The sequence below is a fragment of the Eubalaena glacialis genome, chromosome 11 (genome assembly GCF_028564815.1).
Source record: "Eubalaena glacialis isolate mEubGla1 chromosome 11, mEubGla1.1.hap2.+ XY, whole genome shotgun sequence".
Classification (NCBI taxonomy): Eukaryota; Metazoa; Chordata; class Mammalia; order Artiodactyla; family Balaenidae; genus Eubalaena; species Eubalaena glacialis.
Genome location: NC_083726.1, coordinates 40,798,318 through 40,817,848, shown reverse-complemented (window position 1 = coordinate 40,817,848; position 19,531 = coordinate 40,798,318). Strand labels below are relative to the sequence as shown.

Genomic DNA, 19,531 nt, shown 5'->3' with positions numbered 1-19,531 from the left:
AAAAATGTACTTCAGATGATCTCATACTTGTAATTCTAGAAACTAGATGAAACGTTTATCAGAGCAAACTACAAAGCAGTTTATGTCATGACAAAGTGACTAGACAAGACACATAGGAGAATGTCAGGAATTATAATCTGACATTAGAGTTGATATTGTTCATGGTTGGATTAAATAAATGTGATTACTAAACCATTTTTTCTCTGAATCATTGATAGGATGATTTATATGAACACATTTCATAAAAACATAAGCAATCTTTAAATGTATGATAAATAATCCTACTTTGTCAAAGGATTTTTTTTTTTTTACTATACTGCTGGATATTTTATTTGGTATTGGATATCTCTAAAGAGATAGATTTTGGTCTCTGATAGATTTGTGTATCAGTGGTAAGCAAGATTTATAAAATTAACAGAGAAACAACCAATATTTCCTATTTCCTGGAATATTTTGTTGACTTTTTATCTAAAATGATCAAAAAAGGTTATTTATTAAATGGTCTGTGACATTGCCTGCTCCAGTTGTAGTTCTTTAACAAACTTTTTATTTATTCCATTATTATTGGTATATTTTGTTCCATCTTCAATTTTGGTCTTTTATGTTTTCCTAGAAAATCACCAATTTAATAAAATCTTAAAATGTATATCAGCATAAAATAGTATTCCTAAAAATGGGCTTTTGGAGATACTAGATCCAGGAATTGATAACAGATGTGCCAAGAAATAAGTATTCCTTAGTAAAATACATTTGCATATTATAACAGGGAAATTAGAAATCAGAAATATGCCTTAACCTATCAGATCTTCTGAAAATTCCTAGAGTCAAAATATCTCCTTATTTTTGTTTAGTTTGGAATTTCCCAAACATACTTGAACATAATTCTACCATCACACAAAAACATACCTATAAATATACTGTAAAACAAGGCTTTGTGGGACAGTGGTTTAGAAACACTTGAATGCAGCAGATATAAAAAGTGATCTCCCATACTCATTCATCTATTTACTATATATTGCTTTTGTAATTGCAAGATAATGAATAGACATTGCAAAATATATACAAACATAAATGTGAATAAAGTTAGTGAAAGTTTTTATTTCTCTACTTCCATTTGTGCTTCCTTCTATGGAATGCTGAATGGACTACTTATTCACATATTTTTCCCTTAATTATTCAGTAATATATTAATTTAAATATATATAATTAGTTCCTAACTGCAGATTTTACTACATAATTTGTACTTTTTTATTAAAATTTTTTCAAATTCTTTTTTGGTTTCTCCTTTGAAACAATAATTGTTTGAGACTTTCTTTTCTTAACAGTGAATGAATGTTTCTTACTTAAACTTTTTTCATTAATACCTAGTTTGTTACACTGTAATTCGATATTATACCTGTATAAATCTGACTTTTAGGAGCTGATTGAAATATTCATTAAGTGTAGCCTGGTTTATAATAAGGTTTGTAAATATTTGCAAAAATATGTATTCTTTCCTTGCAAAGTAAAATATTTAATTTAAATCAATTTATTATATTAATAAGTTATTCATTATACAATATTCTTACAAAATTCATTCAAAAAAGCACATGAAAATGTCATGATTGTGGTTGTTCCAGGTAAATACAGGAAAAAAGAGAGGGATGAAAGAATTAAAGGTATTTGCAAAGGAATATTATCATTGATAATAATGACATTATTTTAAACATCCATCGATGTATCTGTTTTATTTAATGGGTCTGCCCATGCTTTGAATGATACTTTGAACAATTCAACTACCATCACTTTTTCTTCAATTTTTATTGAGTTTATAATGTGTTTGCTTTAAATTGTTGAGTCATTCATTCATTCAACAAATATTTACTGAATATCCATCATATTCCAGGCATTTTTCTGGGTACTGTGGATATAGTAGTTAATGAAAACGACAAATCCAAAAGTCCCTGCTCTCACTGAGCTCATTTTGTAGTCTCATGGTACCATCTTTGATGCTCTGATATTTGACACTAAAAGATAATGAAAGGTCTGTATTAATTTTGGCTTGTCCTTTTATTTGTATACCTATTTAGTGTAAGTTCTCAACTTCTAATATTTGCACTTCTGCTTCCTTAAGTTTGTACTTTCCTGGTAAAATTTTACCTATTCTTTTATTTATTTATTTTTTTACTTCTTTCTCCCATTTCTTTGTTGATTGTCTCTTTTATACAAAATATACTATTCTTTTATATCCTACATTGTTTGTTCTATTTTAACTGTTTATTCTGTTCAGTCACTATCTGTTGGTACACAGCCTGAAGCAGCCAGCTCTCTAGTCTCTGGGGATAGAGTGGTGTGAAATACATCCAAGGTTCTTACTTCCCTGAAATTTACCTTCATGTGGGAGAGGCAGATCATATTTTAGATATTAGTAAGCACTATGATGACAATAAAGCAACTGAATGGGACAAAGGGGATATGAGATATTCTGGATAAGTGAGCAGAGAAGTTTTCTCTGAGTAATTGCTAATTTCTGAATGAAGATCCAGTGACGCAAAGATTTAAGAGAATAGTGTTCTAGGAAGAGGAAAGAACAGGTGCATAACATTTAGGAACGGAAAGAAAGCCACTGTAGCCAGATTGCATGGAGCAGGTGGGAATGAGGTTAGAGGGTATGCAGGAGCCAGATAACAAAGGCCTTTGGATTTGCAGAGTAAGTATGTAAGAAAATATTAAAGATTGCTCTGTTTTGAAGTCTGGCCTCAAATCTGAGAACAATCAGTGCAAAGTAACCTGTCATTCTACGTATAGAACTGTCATGCCGGACATATATGAGAGGTGTCCAAATCTGGTTCTGCCACTGCTAATCTGTCTCCCACCACACATTTAATGAGCAAAAGCTAAGCATTCCTTAGAGAGGATAGTTTCTCTGAAGAGAATGAGGAATTCTATGGAGCACAGGTGTCTTCCTCCTTCCCGCAGGCATAGACCTGTCACTCCCTCCCAGCCAGGGAAGAAAGCTCCCAAGAGCACGTTCAGAAAGATTGATCCGTGTCCTGGAATTGGAAAGGCACTGCGACCGGTGTCCGTGTCAAGGCTGAGAAACGGCTGAAGACCAGAGGCTGGCTGGAGGGGCCTGGTGTGACAGAGGGGAGGGAGACATCCTGGAAACAGACTGAGGTTCACAGTATGGCTGTGGGTTTTCCTGTGGAACGTTCTGGGGAAGGTAGCTAGGTGAGAGTAAGCCTGATGGGACACAGCCCCAGTGATTGGGTCCATGTGGTGAGGTCCTCCTGAAGGCAAGACAGTGGGAAGGCCAAAACTGGTCACCAGAGGCAGCACCACACATATCAGCCTGCTGCAGGTGAGACAGTCCAGTGACGGGGTCTCCAAAAGGCCCACCAAAGCACCTCACGGGCAGAAAAAGCAAATAAAACGAGATTTAAATTTCTGACACGAGCACGGTTCCAGGTTGCTGGACTACAGTAGCACCTGCCATGTAAGGTTGTACACTCTTGGGATTTCTCACTCCTGCTGAGGCTGGCCTAGCTTGATGGGGAGGAGGCCAAACCTTGGAACCCATCCCCTTTCCACATGGTGGGTTGAGTCAGGCATCAGGGAGGGGAGAAGAAAAGAAGCTTTGAAAGGAAAGAGGAAGTCAGCTTTTGCTTTAGATCAAAGTGGACTTTATAAACTAGAAAATAAGGTTTTTAGTCAATATCTGAGAGAGACTAAAAATCTATGAACTCGAGATGGTATTCAGGAGCGGGAGTATGAAAAAGTCTATTATAATCATTGCATTCCTACAATTTTATTTTGTTCAGTAAACAGCCTGGCAGGGCTTTAATATACTTACTTACCTATATTTTAAAATCTAAATCCATTTATTTTCATAAGTGACAGTGTTGGTCTTTCTGCATGTTTAGTCTCTATTTTTGTTGATGTTATCTGGGAAGTACATTACATTCTTATTTTTTAAATTATTTACTTTCCTACTAATTATTTAATGTTTGTATTACTTTTAGCCATAGGAATTAATTTTTAAACTAAATCTTTGCTTCTCTGTCTCAACTTAAATCCTTTTAAAATCACAATCTCTTTATTCTTCCATTCTTCATGTCATTTATCTCTCAGTCAATTGAAGTATCTCTTTGATTATTTTTTAAAAAGAAAGTATATTGGCCTCCTAATATCTGAGAATGGCTTGGCATTATCTTTGAGAAGAATGACAATTTGGTTGGATAAATATTTTCTGAATGTACAATCTTTTTTACTTTAAAACTTTTAAAAATATTCAATATTGCACAGATGCCTGCTGAAAATCTGATTTGGGTTCTAAGGGTATTTGTACAGATTTGTTTTGTTTTGCCTGCATCCGGTACATTACCAGACGTTGTCTAGGATTTGGTCTCTTTTCCTTAGTTAAAATTGCTTTAGAAAGAAGTTCAAGGAGTTTTTTCAGGTTAGCAGTGTTTTCTTCTTACATTTATTTGATCACTGCTTATAATCCATCTATTCTGTTTCTCATTCTGAGAGCTGTATTATATGCAAGTTTAAACTTCTTATATCTTGTATGAGCTGGTGTCGAGAACAAGCATCCCCTGCTTCGAATGTGCAGTGGTAATCAAGTTATGAGTGTCTTCCTTATTGCTTCTCCAGCACTTGTGCTTTCATATAAGAACCTCATTCTGCCGGCATTACTAACTAACATAGATTCACCAAAGCTTCAAAAGACTGGCTTTTTTCTAACACAAAATTTTCCTCCATTTTTTTTCTTCTTTTTGGCCATTTCTGTGGAAATCTGGGAGGGAGTTATATCCATCTGTATTCTAATAACAAGCCTATCCAGACAAAAAGCACTTATTTTATGCAGTGTTTTAGTTGCACCCTTGTAGAAGTGTCTATATCCACATTACTGAATGTAATGCCTAAGAAACATTTATATAAGTAGAATTACAGGCTCAAAATTATGCACATTAAAATCTTTTTTTTTTCATTTTGATAGGCTAAAAATTGCATCTCAGCATTTGAGTAAATTTTAATTTTCTCTCAGTGAGGTTGAACATGATTTCATAAAATAACCTGGTGTTAATAAATTGTCTTTTCAGGTCTTTGATCTTTTTTAAAACTAGGTTCCAATATGTCACTTATAAATTTGAAAGAGTTCTTTGTACATTAAGTGTACTAACGTCACATTTTATTAGTTACCGTAGCCTCACCACTATAAAAAATAGACCCTTAAAAGAATTGTCTTCTATTTTGTAGAGACTTTTACTTTACATAGTTGAGATTATTTCATATATGATTTTAACAGTGGTCAACAAGGGAACATTTACAGCTTTTATCTTGGACAAGGATACCCTTTTTGGAGACAGCGAATAATATTTTTTGTTTGTTTTACTTTCAGCACAATAGTTTTAAGTGGGTTCTTAAAAAGACAGGAAATTTCATGTAAATTGTAGGATTAAGAATGTGGCTCAAAAATCACATTTTCCCTTAGGAAAATACAAATTCAGAACCAATATTTATCCAGTCCACATGAGAAAAATTTAATGAATTGAATGATTTCCCGAAGTCAAGAACCAAACTTTATGAAAACTTTAAAAAGTTCTTTTATCTAAAAGCCCCCCCCCCTTTTTTTAAAGGTTATGGTTTTTCTTGTGTTTTTCTCTGTAAAGCTCCATGAAGACAGGATCCACTTCTGTTTTGATCACCAGCTTATCCCAACTCTTGGCAGAGTACCTGATGCATAGTATCATATTAAAATATTTGTTAAAATATAGCAGAGGGAGGAACACTCCCAAACTCATTCTACAAGGCCACCATCACCCTGATACCAAAATGAGACAAAGATGTTGCAAAAAAAGAAAACTACAGGCCAATATCACTGATAAACATACATGCAAAAATCCTCAACAAAATACTAGCAAACAGAATCCAACAGCACATTAAAAGGATCATACACCATGATCAAGTGGGGTTTATCCCAGGAATGCAAGAATTCTTCAATATACGCAAATCAATCAATGTGATACACCATATTAACAAATTGAAGGAGAAAAACCATATGATCATCTCAATAGATGCAGAAAAAACTTTTGACAAAATTCAACACCCATTTATGATAAAAACCCTCCAGAAAGTAGGCATAGAGGGAACTTACCTCAACATAATAAAGGCCATAGATGACAAACCACAGCCAACATCATTCTCAATGGTGAAAAACTGAAACCATTTCCTCTAAGATCAGGAATAAGACAAGGTTGTCCACTCTCACCACTATTATTCAACATAGTTTTGGAATTTTTAGCCACACCAATCAGAGAAGAAAAAGAAATAAAAGGAATCCAAATCAGAAAAGAAGAAGTAAAGCTGTCACTGTTTTCAGATGACATGATACTATACGTAGAGAATCCTAAAGATGGCACCAGAAAATGACTAGAGCTAATCAATGAATCTGGTAAAGTAGCAGGATACAAAATTAATGCACAGAAATCTCTTGCATTTCTATACACTAATGATGAAAAATCTGAAAGAGAAATTAAGGAAACACTCCCATTTACCACTGCAACAAAAAGAATAAAATACCTAGGAATAAACCTACCTAAGGAGACAAAAGACCTGTATGCAGAAAACTATAAGACACTGATGAAAGAATTTAAAGATGATACAAACAGACGGAGAGATATACCATGTTCTTGGATTGGAAGAATCAGCATTGTGAAATGACTATACTACCCAAAGCAATCTACAGATTCAATGCAATCCCTATCAGACTACCAATGGCATTTTTCACAGAACTAGAGCAAAAAATTTCACAATTTGTATGGAAACACAAAAGACCCCTAATAGCCAAAGGAATCTTGAGAAAGAAAAACGGAGCTGGAGGAATCAGGCTCCCTGACTTCAGACTATGCTACAAAGCTACAATAATCAAGACAGTATGGTACTGGCACAAAAACAGAAATATAGATCAATGGAACAGGATAGAAAGCCCAGAGATAAACCCACGCACATATGGTCACCTTATCTTTGATAAAGGAGGCAAGTGTATAAAATAGAGGAAAGTCAGCCTCTTCAGCAAGTGGTGCTGTGAAAACTGGACAGCTACATGTAAAAGAATGAAATTAGAACACTTCCTAACACCATACACAAAAATAAACTCAAAATGGATTAAAGACCTAAATGTAAGTCCAGACACTATAAAACTCTTAGAGGAAAACATAGGCAGAACACTCTATGACATAAATCACAGCAAGATCCTTTTTGACCCACCTCACAGAGTAATGGAAATAAAAACAAAATTTTAAAAATGGGACCTAATGAAACTTAAAAGCTTTTGCACAGCAAAGGAAACCATAAACAAGACGAAAAGACAGCCCTCAGAATGGGAGAAAATATTTGCAAATGAAGCAACTGACAAAGGATTAATCTCCAAAACTTACAAGCAGCTCATGCAGCTCAATATCAAAAACACAAAAAACCCAATCCAAAAATGGGCAGAAGACCTAAATAGACATTTCTCCAAAGAAGATATACAGATTACCAACAAACACATGAAAGGATGCTCAACGTCACTAATCATTAGAGAAATGCAGAACAGAACTGCAATGAGGTATCACCTCACACTAGTCAGAATGGCCATCATCAAAAAATCTACAAACAATAAATGTGGGAGAGGGTGTGGAGTAAAGGGAACCCTCTTGCACTGTTGGTGAGAATGTAAATTGATACAGCCTCTATGGAGAACAGTGTGGAGGTTTCTTAAAAAGTTAAAAATATAACTATCATATGACCCAGCAATCCCACTACTGGGCATATACCCTAAGAAAACCATAATTCAAAAAGAGACATGTACCAGAGTGTTCACTGCAGCACTATTTACAATAGCCAGGTCATGGAAGCAACCTAAATGTCCATCAACAGATGAATGGATAAAGAAGATGTGGCACATATATACAATGGAATATTACTCAGCCATAAATAGAAACGAAATTGATTTATTTGTAGTGAGGTGGATGGACGTAGAGTCTGTCATACAGAGTGAAGTAAGTCAGAAAGAGAAAAACAAATACCATATGTTAACACACATATATGGAATCTAAAAAAAAATAAAAATGGTTCTGAAGAACCTAGGGGCAGGACAGGAATAAAGACACAAACGTAGAGGTTGGACTTGAGGACATGGGGAGTGGGAAGGGTAAGCTGGGACGAAGTGAGAGAGTGGCATGGACATATATACACTACCAAATGTAAAATAGATAGCTAGTGGGAAGTACCGCATAGCACAGGGAGATCAGCTCGGTGCTTTGTGACCACCTAGAGGGATGGGATAGGGAGGGTGGGAGGGAGACGCAAGAGGGAAGGGATATGGGGATATATGTATATGTATAGCTGATTCACTTTGTTATACAGCAGAAACTCACACAACATTGTAAAGCAATTATACTCCAATAAAGATGTTAAAAAATAATATTTGTTATAAATAACAAGAAAATCTTAAAGTTTTATGTGTGTGTATGTTGTGTGTTTGTTAATGGTATATTCAATAAGAGTACATAGGTGGTATGTTTTCTAAGCCCTTGTATATCTGAGAAATTCATTGTCTTCTGACATGGAAGACTTGGTTGTTTATAAAATTCTTGTGTTTTAAACATGTTTGTTCAATACCTTTAAGTGTTACTCCAGTGCCTTTTTGGCATCTTATTGTGTATGAGTATAAAATTCAAAACTACTTTTTTGACCAAAGTTTATAGGCTTTTGTTCTCATCTCTTTTTGAAATTTAAACCTTTAGTCAGGACATGTTTTGATTTGGATCTTATCTAATTTGGGTGGAAGCATAGTGGTTCCCTTTTAACTATATACTTAGTTACTATTTTACTGAAAACACTTTTCCTCATTTCTATTTTTAAATATTATTTCTGTTCTTATTTATTCTTCATGCACATTTATAATTCTTGGTTTATTCTCCATTTTCCTTCTTTCATATTCACTACTTCTCTCCTTCTACTCATTTCCATTTGTTAACTTTTTCTTTATAATAATATGAATGATAAGAATAATGAGAAGGAGGGGACTTCCCTGGTGGTCCAGTGGTTAAGACTCCATGCTTCCACTGTAGGGGGCGTGGGTTCGATCCCTGGTCATGGAACTATGATCCTACATGCCCTAAGGTGTGGCCAAAAAAAAAAAAAAGAATAATGAGGAGAAAGAGGAGATGTAGAAGGAGAAGCAGAAGAATCAAGGCTCTGCCACAGGGAAATAAAATAAAAACCCTTTAAAAAGAGCCTCTTATGCCAAGGGGGATATACAAATTTAAATTGTCAAACTTACCAATACTAATAATTGTTATTTATCATAATCTATGGCATGATGCTAAAGCAGTACTCAGAGCAAAATTCATAGCACTAAATAGCTATATCAATAAACATGAAAATAAACAAATTAAAATTTGTTCCAAACAGTGGAACACTTATTCCCTTAATTCGGACCGGTACCGGTCCGTGGCCTGTTAGGAACTGGGCTGCACAGCAGGAGGTGAGCAGCGAGCTAGCGAAGCTTCATCTGCTGCTCTCCACTGCTCCCCATCGCTCACATTACTGCCTGAACCATCCCCCACCCAATCCGTGGAAAAATTGTCTTCCACAAAACCGGTCCCTGGTGCCAAAAAGGTTAGGGACCGCTGCCTTAATTCCTGTTCCTTTAACCTGGATCCTAGCAGGGGGAGATACATGAAGCAGACCTGAAGTCAACCTACAGAGCTAAGCCAGACTGAGACCAGAGGAGTCAGGCAAAGCCACAATCAACCCATCAAGCTGAGAAGAAGAAAGAAGCGCTTATTGTGAAAGCCATTTAATTTTAGGGTTGTTTGTAGAAAAAGTTGACTGATATATTGAAAATATATTGAGAACATATTAGAGGCATTTCTTCAAAGTATAAAACAAGTTTGCCACTATTATCATTATTACTTAACACGGTATTGAGGTGTTAGTCACTGCATTTAGATAAAAGAATGCAGTCAGAAGAATAAAATAAAAAATGAAGGGAGTTTTACAGTTTATGTGATTATATAACTGGAAAACCAAAGAAATTTAGTGGAAAAACTACAAAACAATAAAAGAATGTGGTAAAATAACAGGAAAAATACATATAGGAATCAATACAAAGAAACCAGTTATAAGATATGCCAGAGAAAATTCTGTTTTCTGTGGTAACAATAACAAAAAAGCAAAAAAAATACCTAAGCACCAAAAATTAAAGTTGTGCAATAACTATATGAGGAAAAGTTTAAAACCCCAGAAGACGCATAATAGATTTAAACAAATAAAAAATAAAAACATATATTATTCTTGGATATGAAAATTCAACATAATGAAAATGCCATCTCTTCCTAAGTTGCAAATTTGCATGATTTCTATAAAAATGTCTATAGGCTTATTTTTCTACATAAACTATAAAATTCATATAGCAAAATGAAGAAATAAGATTTACCAGGAAACTTCATCAATAAGAGGAATATTGGGGGATATAACCCTACCAAATATTAAAACATATTATAAAACCTCTATAATTAAAGCAGTTTATTATTGGTGCAGACCTACAGTGGAACAGGTTCCTAAATCCACAGATAGGTACGAATACATGTGGAAATGCAGTATATGAAGAATGAGGCATCTCAAATATGTGAGGAGATAAGAACTTTCTGCTAAAGATTGTTGTGACTTTGTCATTTGAAAAGAGATAATATTGGATTCATGTCACACCGTACTGCACAATAAATTCCAAATGGATCAGAGATGAAAATGTGGAAACTTAAACCAACGTGTACTTAAAGAAAGCCTGAGTAAATTGTTTTATAACTAGAGAAAGGGGAACACTTTTAATTATGTCTCAAAACATTACCAGATTTGAGTATATTAAAACTTGCATTCTAGAAAACACTAAAAAATAAATAAAAATTATAATTACATACTGAGAAATAATTTTTGAGGCATATAATATACACAAAAGGCTAATTGTTCTAATATATAAACTATTCAGAGAGGAAGAAATGAAAATAACTCTTAAACATGTGAAGAGACAGAAAACCTTATTCATGACAATGAAAATAAACATTATTTGCAAAAATCTACAAATTTGATAATAAACTCTTGTATGGAAACAGGAAGGTTTAGTCATTGCTGATGGGAATGCAAAATAGTTCAACACTTACAATGAAGAATGTGGGAAGACCTAGAAAAGTTGCTGGGCATTTACTAATTCATCTGATAGTCCCTTTTCTAGGATTCTATTCCTAAGATGTACCAGCAAAAGTATAAAATTACTTAGGCAGAGACTTCCCTGGCTGTCCAGTGCTTAAAACTCTGCGCTTCCAATGCAGTGGGCGTGGGTTCGATGCCTGGTCAGGGAGCAAAGATCCCACATGCTGCGTGGCCCAGGGTGGAGGGGGGGATTACTTAGGCAAAAAGTTATTCTTTGTAGTCTTATTTGTAGTGGAAATGTATTGGAAATGACCCACATATCCATCAGTTTGGACCTGATTGAATAAATTATTCTCTGCCTACACAATCAAATACAATGCAGCTGCAAAATGGAATGAAGAATATCTCTAAATTGATATGGAGCAACGTCCAAGACATATGTGGAATGAAAAAAGGAAGATGCCAAACAATATACATAGTATGTTATCCTGCAAGAAATATACTAATATATATACTCATATTTTCTTACATTTATAAAAATAATCACTAGATGGGTAAATAAAAAAAAATAGATACCTGTAGAACTGTGGAGATAGAATAAATGGTTTGGTGAAAAAAAGTCACACAATACAGTTACTACTCCAACATTTTTGTTACAAATCTTATATTTATGGACAAAACGTTAGAATCACTGGGGAAAATAAGGGAAAGGCATCTCTACTTTCTTTAAGGCGAAAATGTTTGCATCCTTTTTAGGTCACAGTACCAATTTGTTCTTAATTAAAATTTATTGGCTTTGTGGTTACTGGAAATTCTTCACAGAATCTGTCAGTAGATTGACTTTGAGTCTTTCTTTTTCAAAGTGGTAATTTTCTTTTCCTATCTTTTCATGGCATCTTAGAAAAAAAAAGTTGGAGAAGCTATGCATTTTACTACTCACAAAATTTTACACAATAATTAAATTATGAATTTTTAATTATTTTATTTTTATGATATATTTGTAAGATATGACAAGATAAGTGCTACTCAGTCTCCTTTTTAAAATGGCTTGGCTAATCTTGTTTATCTGTTTTATGTAGTTAATATTCCAAGTCATTCCTGCAAAAAAAGAAACATTTTCCCATTTGAGATTTTGCTTAAGATTGCCTAAACTTATTAGAGAAGACTTTGGATAGTTATATCATTTGTTCTAACTATGGAGACTTTATAAAGTTTCTCTCATAGAGTTTGGTTTTTTTCATAATTTTATAGTATAGTTTCATCATATTTATTATTAAAATATTTCTGAATATTTTATATTTTTTTTCTAGTTGTTATACCGGGCAGTTATTTATTTTGGTATATTTATTTTGTACCTGGGCACTTTGCTTTCCCATTAGTTCTAATACATAGAAAAGCATGTTGTCTGCAAGTATTTATGACTGTGATGTCAAGTTTCTAAAAGTAATAACCAATACATCTGATTTGTGGCTTATTGACGTAATAAAACATGAGACTGGTAATTCTCCTTTTCTTAAATTAAATTATTGTAAGAAAGCTTTCAGAGTTACATTTAAATATAATGCTGACTGTTCTTCAGAGTAAGAGAGAATCCATCTATTCATAAGTATACTATTGGGGACTTTCTGTGATATCCAATTATTCGTGCCCACTTTAAAAAGTGGGAATTCCAGCAGAACTCTTAGGAACACATTCCAGTAACTAATAATCCTCATCATCAGGGAATATCTTTATGTGTCAGTTAAATCCCTAGTGTTTTAATTCAAATCAACTACTTCTTAGACTATCCCTCATTAATTGAGGTAGCTCATTATCAACATTTTGTTATATCTCTCAAGGTTCTTTTTTCTTCATATAAAAATTGTTGCTCCTTTTTCAATTATTCTCGTATATGCTTCAAAAGTGCTCAGTGTAGAGTAGGTTTATCTGAACAAATACATCATGAGATAAATTTCATTTACTGTTATTACATCCCTTATAAAACCATATTTATCATGCCTGAAAAGGTTTCTAGTGGTCCTTCGCCTGATGCTTTAAATCACTTAGTTATCATTTTCAACTTTATCACACAGAAAAAAATGCTAATCAAAAGAGATTATTCTAATTTTACTCTAAATAATCCTTAAGTAAAATAAAGGAAATTAGGAAATAAGATTTCTGATGAAAGTAACTATATATAGAAAACTAGTTTAGTTATGTAAAATTATATTTTAAAGCATTCCGCATTGGAGGTTATATTTTCTAACAATAAGTTTTTATGGAGCTTAGATAACTAACTAAATAATGTTTCGTGATTTAGGCAAAGGTATGTATGAGTACTGGAAAGTATATATGAATTAGTATGGACTTTGTTAAATACATAATATCAGTAGTTAAACACATAGAAAGGCAATAAAATATTGATAATGTAAACATTTTTCCAACTTACATCAAGGAATATATGGTTTGAAATTTTGACTTTATATAATAGGAGGAAAAGTTTTTTATTATATTTCTAGACAAGAATTAGGTAGCTCAACACTGATACCATATGTACATACTTGGAGCATTGCTTTCAGAAACAATTCTAAAGACTTGAAACAGATACATACTTTTGCTTGTTTTAATTGATCACTAGTTTCACTGCAGTATAATAGATTCTGAGTAAAAGTGTGTTGGATTAAAAAATGAATTTATACATTTATTAAAATCAGCGAAGTATATTTTTGTTATGAAAAGATTCTGAAGCATACTATATCAATGAAAGATTTACTTTCATATTAATCTTTCATTTATTTAAAAATTAATCAATTTGTTTCTTGAAGAACTAGAAATTACTAATGTCTGGATCACATCATCTGACTATAATTTTCAGTTCAGTTCAGTGGAAATAAAAATGACTTTCTCTTGATAGTCCTCCCTTTTGACTATCAAGGACTATTTTGCTTCAAGGACTGTCTTTATCAGTGGAAGTATAAGCTGAATATAAACTCTTATTTTATGCAAATACAGCTCTCACTGGGTCTAAATCTGTGAAGGACAACTATTTCTTCTTCACAGACTGCCAGTGACCTAAGAGGGGAGGGGAGGAGAGCTTCCAGCAATCAAGTAGAAGAATTAGTATAAACACTGTGTCCACTGTCATCGCCCATCATGATTAAAATCAGAAATCTTTCAAGTGTCACTAATTTAAATAGGTCTTTTGTTGTTTTATAAAATCCAATGGACCATTCAGTATGGCTGGATCAACTCTTTCCCCTCATCACTGCACCAGTGCTGTAGTTCAGTCATTGTAAATCAATTCTTCCCATGTTCCTACAGCCTAAACAAAACTGAGTTGAAATACAGGGAAAGATGGATATTGTTGGTAGAAACCAGAAAGATATTTTATTCATTACTTTTGCTTTTCATTCTTCTGATTAACTTGGACTTTTCAATGAAAATTGGTTGTAGAGCAGTTGTTAGTGTGATATGGGGGAAATGAAGTATAACTGATGGTTGACTCTGAAGTTTAAAATCTTTACAAATATTGTGCCATTTCATTTTGGGAACAAGCTAGTGAGAGAGTAAAGACATTTATAGGTAATGAAATCTGATAGAGAAGATAAATTTAATATGGTTCTTCTGGTTCCCAAATATTTAAAAATTATAGGCACTGGAGAACAGCTGAGGACTTAATGGACATAATCCCTGAGAAATAAGCAGGTGTAAGATTAAGCAAACCAACATTTTACAGCTCTTTCTTTTTCTTATGATTCTAAACATGAGGCAGAAGACTGAACACAGCACGGACCTGGAGAAAAGGCCTCTTCTAGTAGGCAGAGAAAGAGCACAGCTTTAGGCTGCTTTCAGGGGATAGAAAGACAAAAAACAAACAAACAAAAAAACATAAGGGGCCAGGATCTCAGTCAGATGGTTGGTGCAGAGAATGATGTCAATACTGTGTCAGTTTGTACTCAAGATATTTGCCAAATTTTAAAGCTGCGTGGGACAAAATATAAGAAACCAAACACAAACTCTGAAAAATTTAAAAAAAAATTCAGTAGTGTCTACATGTTAAGAAAACTAGCATTAAGATTCAGAACTCAGCATTGAACACTCCACATATAGCTGGAGGGCTACATGTCAAGGAGTTTTCCACCTATGTTTTCTTCTAGGAGTTTTATGGTTTTAGATGTTACATTCAAATCTTTAACCCATTTTAAGGTTTTTGTGTGTGTGTATGATTTAAGATAGTGGTTGAGTTTCATTCTCTTGCATGTGGCTGTCCAGTTTTCCCAACATTATTTATGAAGATATCACCCTTTCTCCATTGTATTTTCTTGGCTTTTTAAAAAATAAATTAATTGACCCTTTATGCATAGGTTTATTTCTGGGCTCTTTATTCTGTTCCATTGATCTATGTATCTGTTTTTATGCCAGTGCCATAATATTTTGATTACTATAGCCTTGTAATATATTTTGAAATCAGAAAGCATGAAGTCTCCAGCTTTGTTCTTCTTTCTCAAGATTGCTTTGGCTGCTCAGGGTCTTTTGTAGTTCCATACACATTTTAGGATGGTTTGTTCTAATTCTGTGAAGAATGACACTGGAATTTTGATAAGGATTGCATTGACTCTGTAGACTGTTTGGATAGTATGGACATTTTAACAGTATTAGTGTTTCCAACTCATGAACACTGAACATCATTTCATATATTTGCATTTTTTTCAATTTCTTTTATCAGTGTCTTACAGTTTTAGTATACAGATCTCTCACCTCCTTGATTAAATTATTCCTAGGTATTTTATTCTTTTTGAAGCAATTATAAATGGGATTGTATTCTTAATTTCTCTTTCTAGTTTCTTATTCATGTATAGAAACACAACAGATTTCTGTATGTTAATGAAACAGTAAATACATACCTATTCATAATTACTTCAGATCTCCAGTTAAAAGATATAGAGTGGCTGAATGGATTAAAAACACAAGACCCATCTTTATGCTGCCTACAAGAAATTCACTTCAGATATAAGGAGACACACAGATTGAAAGTTTTTTGGTGGAATCTTTAGGGCTTCCTATATATAATATTATATCATCTGCAAATAGTAGCAGTTTTACTTCTTCCTTTCTGATTTGGATGCATTTTATTGCTTTTTTCTTGCCTAATTGCTCTGGCTAGGACTTCCAATACTATGTGAATACAAGTGCCAAGAGCGGGCATCCTTGTGTTGTTCCTGATAATAGAGGAAAAGTTTTCAGCTTTTCATCATTGAGTACCATATTAGATGTGGGCTTGTTATACATGGCCTTTATTATGTTGAGGTATGTTCCCTCTATACCCACTTGTTGAGTTTTTATCATAAATGGATATTGAATATTGTCAAATGCTTTTTCTGCATCTATTGAGATGATCATATGATTTTTATTCTTTTGTTAATGTGGTATACAACATTGACTGATTTTGATCAATCCTTTATTGAACCATCCTTGCATCCCTGGAATAAATCCCACTCGATCATGTTGTATAATTCTTTCAATGTATTGTTGAAATCAATTTGCTAATATTTTATTGATGATTTTACATCTGTATTCATCAGTGATATTGCCCTGTAATTTTCTTTTCTTGTGGTGTTCTTGTCTGGTTTTGGTATCGGGGTAATTCTGGCCTTGTAATATGAGTTTGGAAGTGTTCCTTCCTCTTCTGTTTTTGGAAGAGTTTGAGAATGACTGGTGTTAATTCTTCTTTGAATGTATGGTAGAATTTATCAATGAAGGCATCCGATCCTGGACTTTTGTTTGTTGAAAGATTTTTGATTACTGATTTAATCTCCTACTAGTAATTGGTCTGTTCAGACTTTCTATTTCTTCATGATTCAGTCTTGGTAGGTTGTATGTTTCTTGGACTTTATCTATTTCTTCTTTTTTTTCCAAACTGTTGGCATATAATTGTTCATTGCAGTCTCTTATAATGTTTTGTATTTCTGTGGTATCAGTTGTAACATGTCTTTCATTTCTGATTTTATTTATTTAGGCTTCTCTCTATTTCTTGGTGAATCTAGTTAATGGTTTGTCAATTTTGTTTATCTTTCAAAGAACCAGTCCTTAGTTTCAATGATTTTCTTTTCTGTTTTTCTTTAGTCTCTATTTTATTTATTCTTTCCTGATTTTTATTATTTTCTTTCTTCTACTAACTTTGGGCTTTGTTCTTTTTTTTATCCTTCTTTGAGATGTAAAGTTAGGTAGTTTTTTGAGATGTTTCTTGTTTCTTGAAGTAGGAATTTATTACTATGAACCTCACTCTTAGAATCGCTTTTGCTATATCTCATAAAGTTTGATATTTTGCCTTTCAGTTTTCATTTGTCTCAAGGTATTTTTTTGTTCCTCTTTTGATTCCTTTGGTTTTTCAGTAACATGTTGTTTAATTTCCACATATATATGAATTTTCCAGTTCTCTTCTTGTAATTGATTTCTGATTTCATATCGTTATGGTCAGAAAAGATACTTGATATGATTTCAGTCTTCTTAAATTTAGTATGACTTCTTTTGTGGCCTAGCAGGTGATCTATCCCAGGGAATGTTCCCTGTGCACTTGAGAATTCTATTGCTTTTGGATGGAATGTTCTGTATATATCTGTTAAGTACATCTGATCTGATGTGTCATGTAAGACCAATGTTTCCTTAATGATTTCCTGTCTGGATGATCTATCCATTGATGTAAATGGAGTGTTAATGTCCCCTCATATTATTGTATTGCTGTCTGTTTCTCCCTTTAAGTCTGTTAATATTTGCTTTATATATTTAAGTTCCCCTATGTTGGGTCCATAAATATTAACAAACGTTATATTCTCTTATTGTATTGACCTTTTAATCATTATGTGATGACCTTCTTTGTCTCTTGTTAGTCTTTTTTAAAGTCTCTTTTGTCTGATATAAGTATAGCTACCCCAGCTTTCCTTGATTTCAATTTTCAGGGAATATCTTTTTCCATCCCTTCACTTTCAATCTGTGTGTGTCCTTATATCTGAAGTGAATTCCTTGTAGGCAGCATAAAGATGGGTCTTGTGTTTTTAATCCATTCAGCCACTCTATATCTTTTAATTGGAGATTTGAAGTAATTATGAATAAGTATGTATTTACTGCCATCTTTTTCAATCACTTTCTGCCTGTTTTATAGTGCTTCTCTGTTCCTTTCTTCTTCTCTTGCTCTTTTCCTTTGTAGTTTAATGACTTTCTTTAGTGGTATGCTGATTACTTTGTCTTTATCTTTTGTGTATCTTCTGTAGGTTTTTGCTTTGTGGTTACCATTAGGCTTACATACAACAAGTTATATTTGTAAGAGTCTATTTTAAGTTGCTAACATCTTAAGTTTAAACATGTTATAAACCTCTATATTTTTACTCCCCCCCAAATTTTATGTTCTGTCGGTCATGCTTAACAGAATTTCTTTTCTTCTGTTGTGTGTGCACTGTAATGTATGAAATAGCTTATGTTGACAAAAACTGAAAATTATGGTAGTTATGTATATATGTCTTTGAAGGTAAAATAGAGCTCTCAGTTGACTTAAAATGTGCATGCAGCATGAATGAAAAATAAAACCTTTGTTATCTATGCCTCTGGATTATGTTACTGGGAGTTACTGATGTGTGACCTGACCTTATCTTGTCTGATACATTTCCTAAAATGATCTGACCATATGTCCACTCTCTACCCTGTGTACTGCTTCAGACATACTAGTCAGAAGTTGCCTTTTCAATGCCACCTCCACTTATTGCCCCATTTAACATTTCCACTTTCCCTCTACCTGGCTTAATTAATTATGTATAATTTATTACCATCTAATATACTGTATATTTGATTTTTAAATTTTGTCTCTCCTTCACTAGAACATGAAGATGACACTTTTTAAAAAATAGTCATTTAAAGATGTAAAAAATAAATAAATAAAAATAGTCCTTTTTTTTTTAGAGAGAAGTTTTTGGTTCACCCTAAAATTAAGAGAAAGGTAAGATATTTCCCATATACCCCTGTCCCCACACAGGCACAGCCTCCCAATTATCAACATTCCACACCATAGTTAAAATTAATGAACCTACACTGACATATCATAATCACCCAAAATCCATAGTTTATGTTACAGTTCACTCTGGGTTTTGTACATTCTATGGATTGGGACAACTATATAATAACATGTATTTATTATTATGGTATTAATAGTGTATTGTCATTGCCCTAGAAATTCTCTGTGCTCTGCCTCTTCATGTCTCCCCACCACAACCCCTGGAAACCACTGATTTTTTTTTTTTAACTGACTCCAAGGTTTGTCTTTTCCAGAGTGTCATACAGTTGTAATCATACAGTATGCAGCCTTTTCAGATTGGCTTCTTTCACT

At 33.4% G+C, this 19,531-nt stretch overlaps 1 protein-coding gene across 6 annotated transcripts in view; it reads left to right on the top strand.

Annotated features, from left to right (window-relative positions):
* SYT1 (synaptotagmin 1) overlaps positions 1-19,531 on the top strand; it is a 1,216,262-nt gene that overhangs the window by 560,148 nt on the left and 636,583 nt on the right. The window contains exon 4 of one of the 6 annotated variants that reach the window (XM_061204232.1): positions 19,108-19,144. The exons of the other annotated variants lie outside the window; for them this stretch is intronic. The gene's annotated coding sequence lies outside the window, so the exon portion shown is untranslated. The remainder of the gene's footprint in view (positions 1-19,107; positions 19,145-19,531) is intronic. 6 annotated transcript variants of the gene reach the window in all.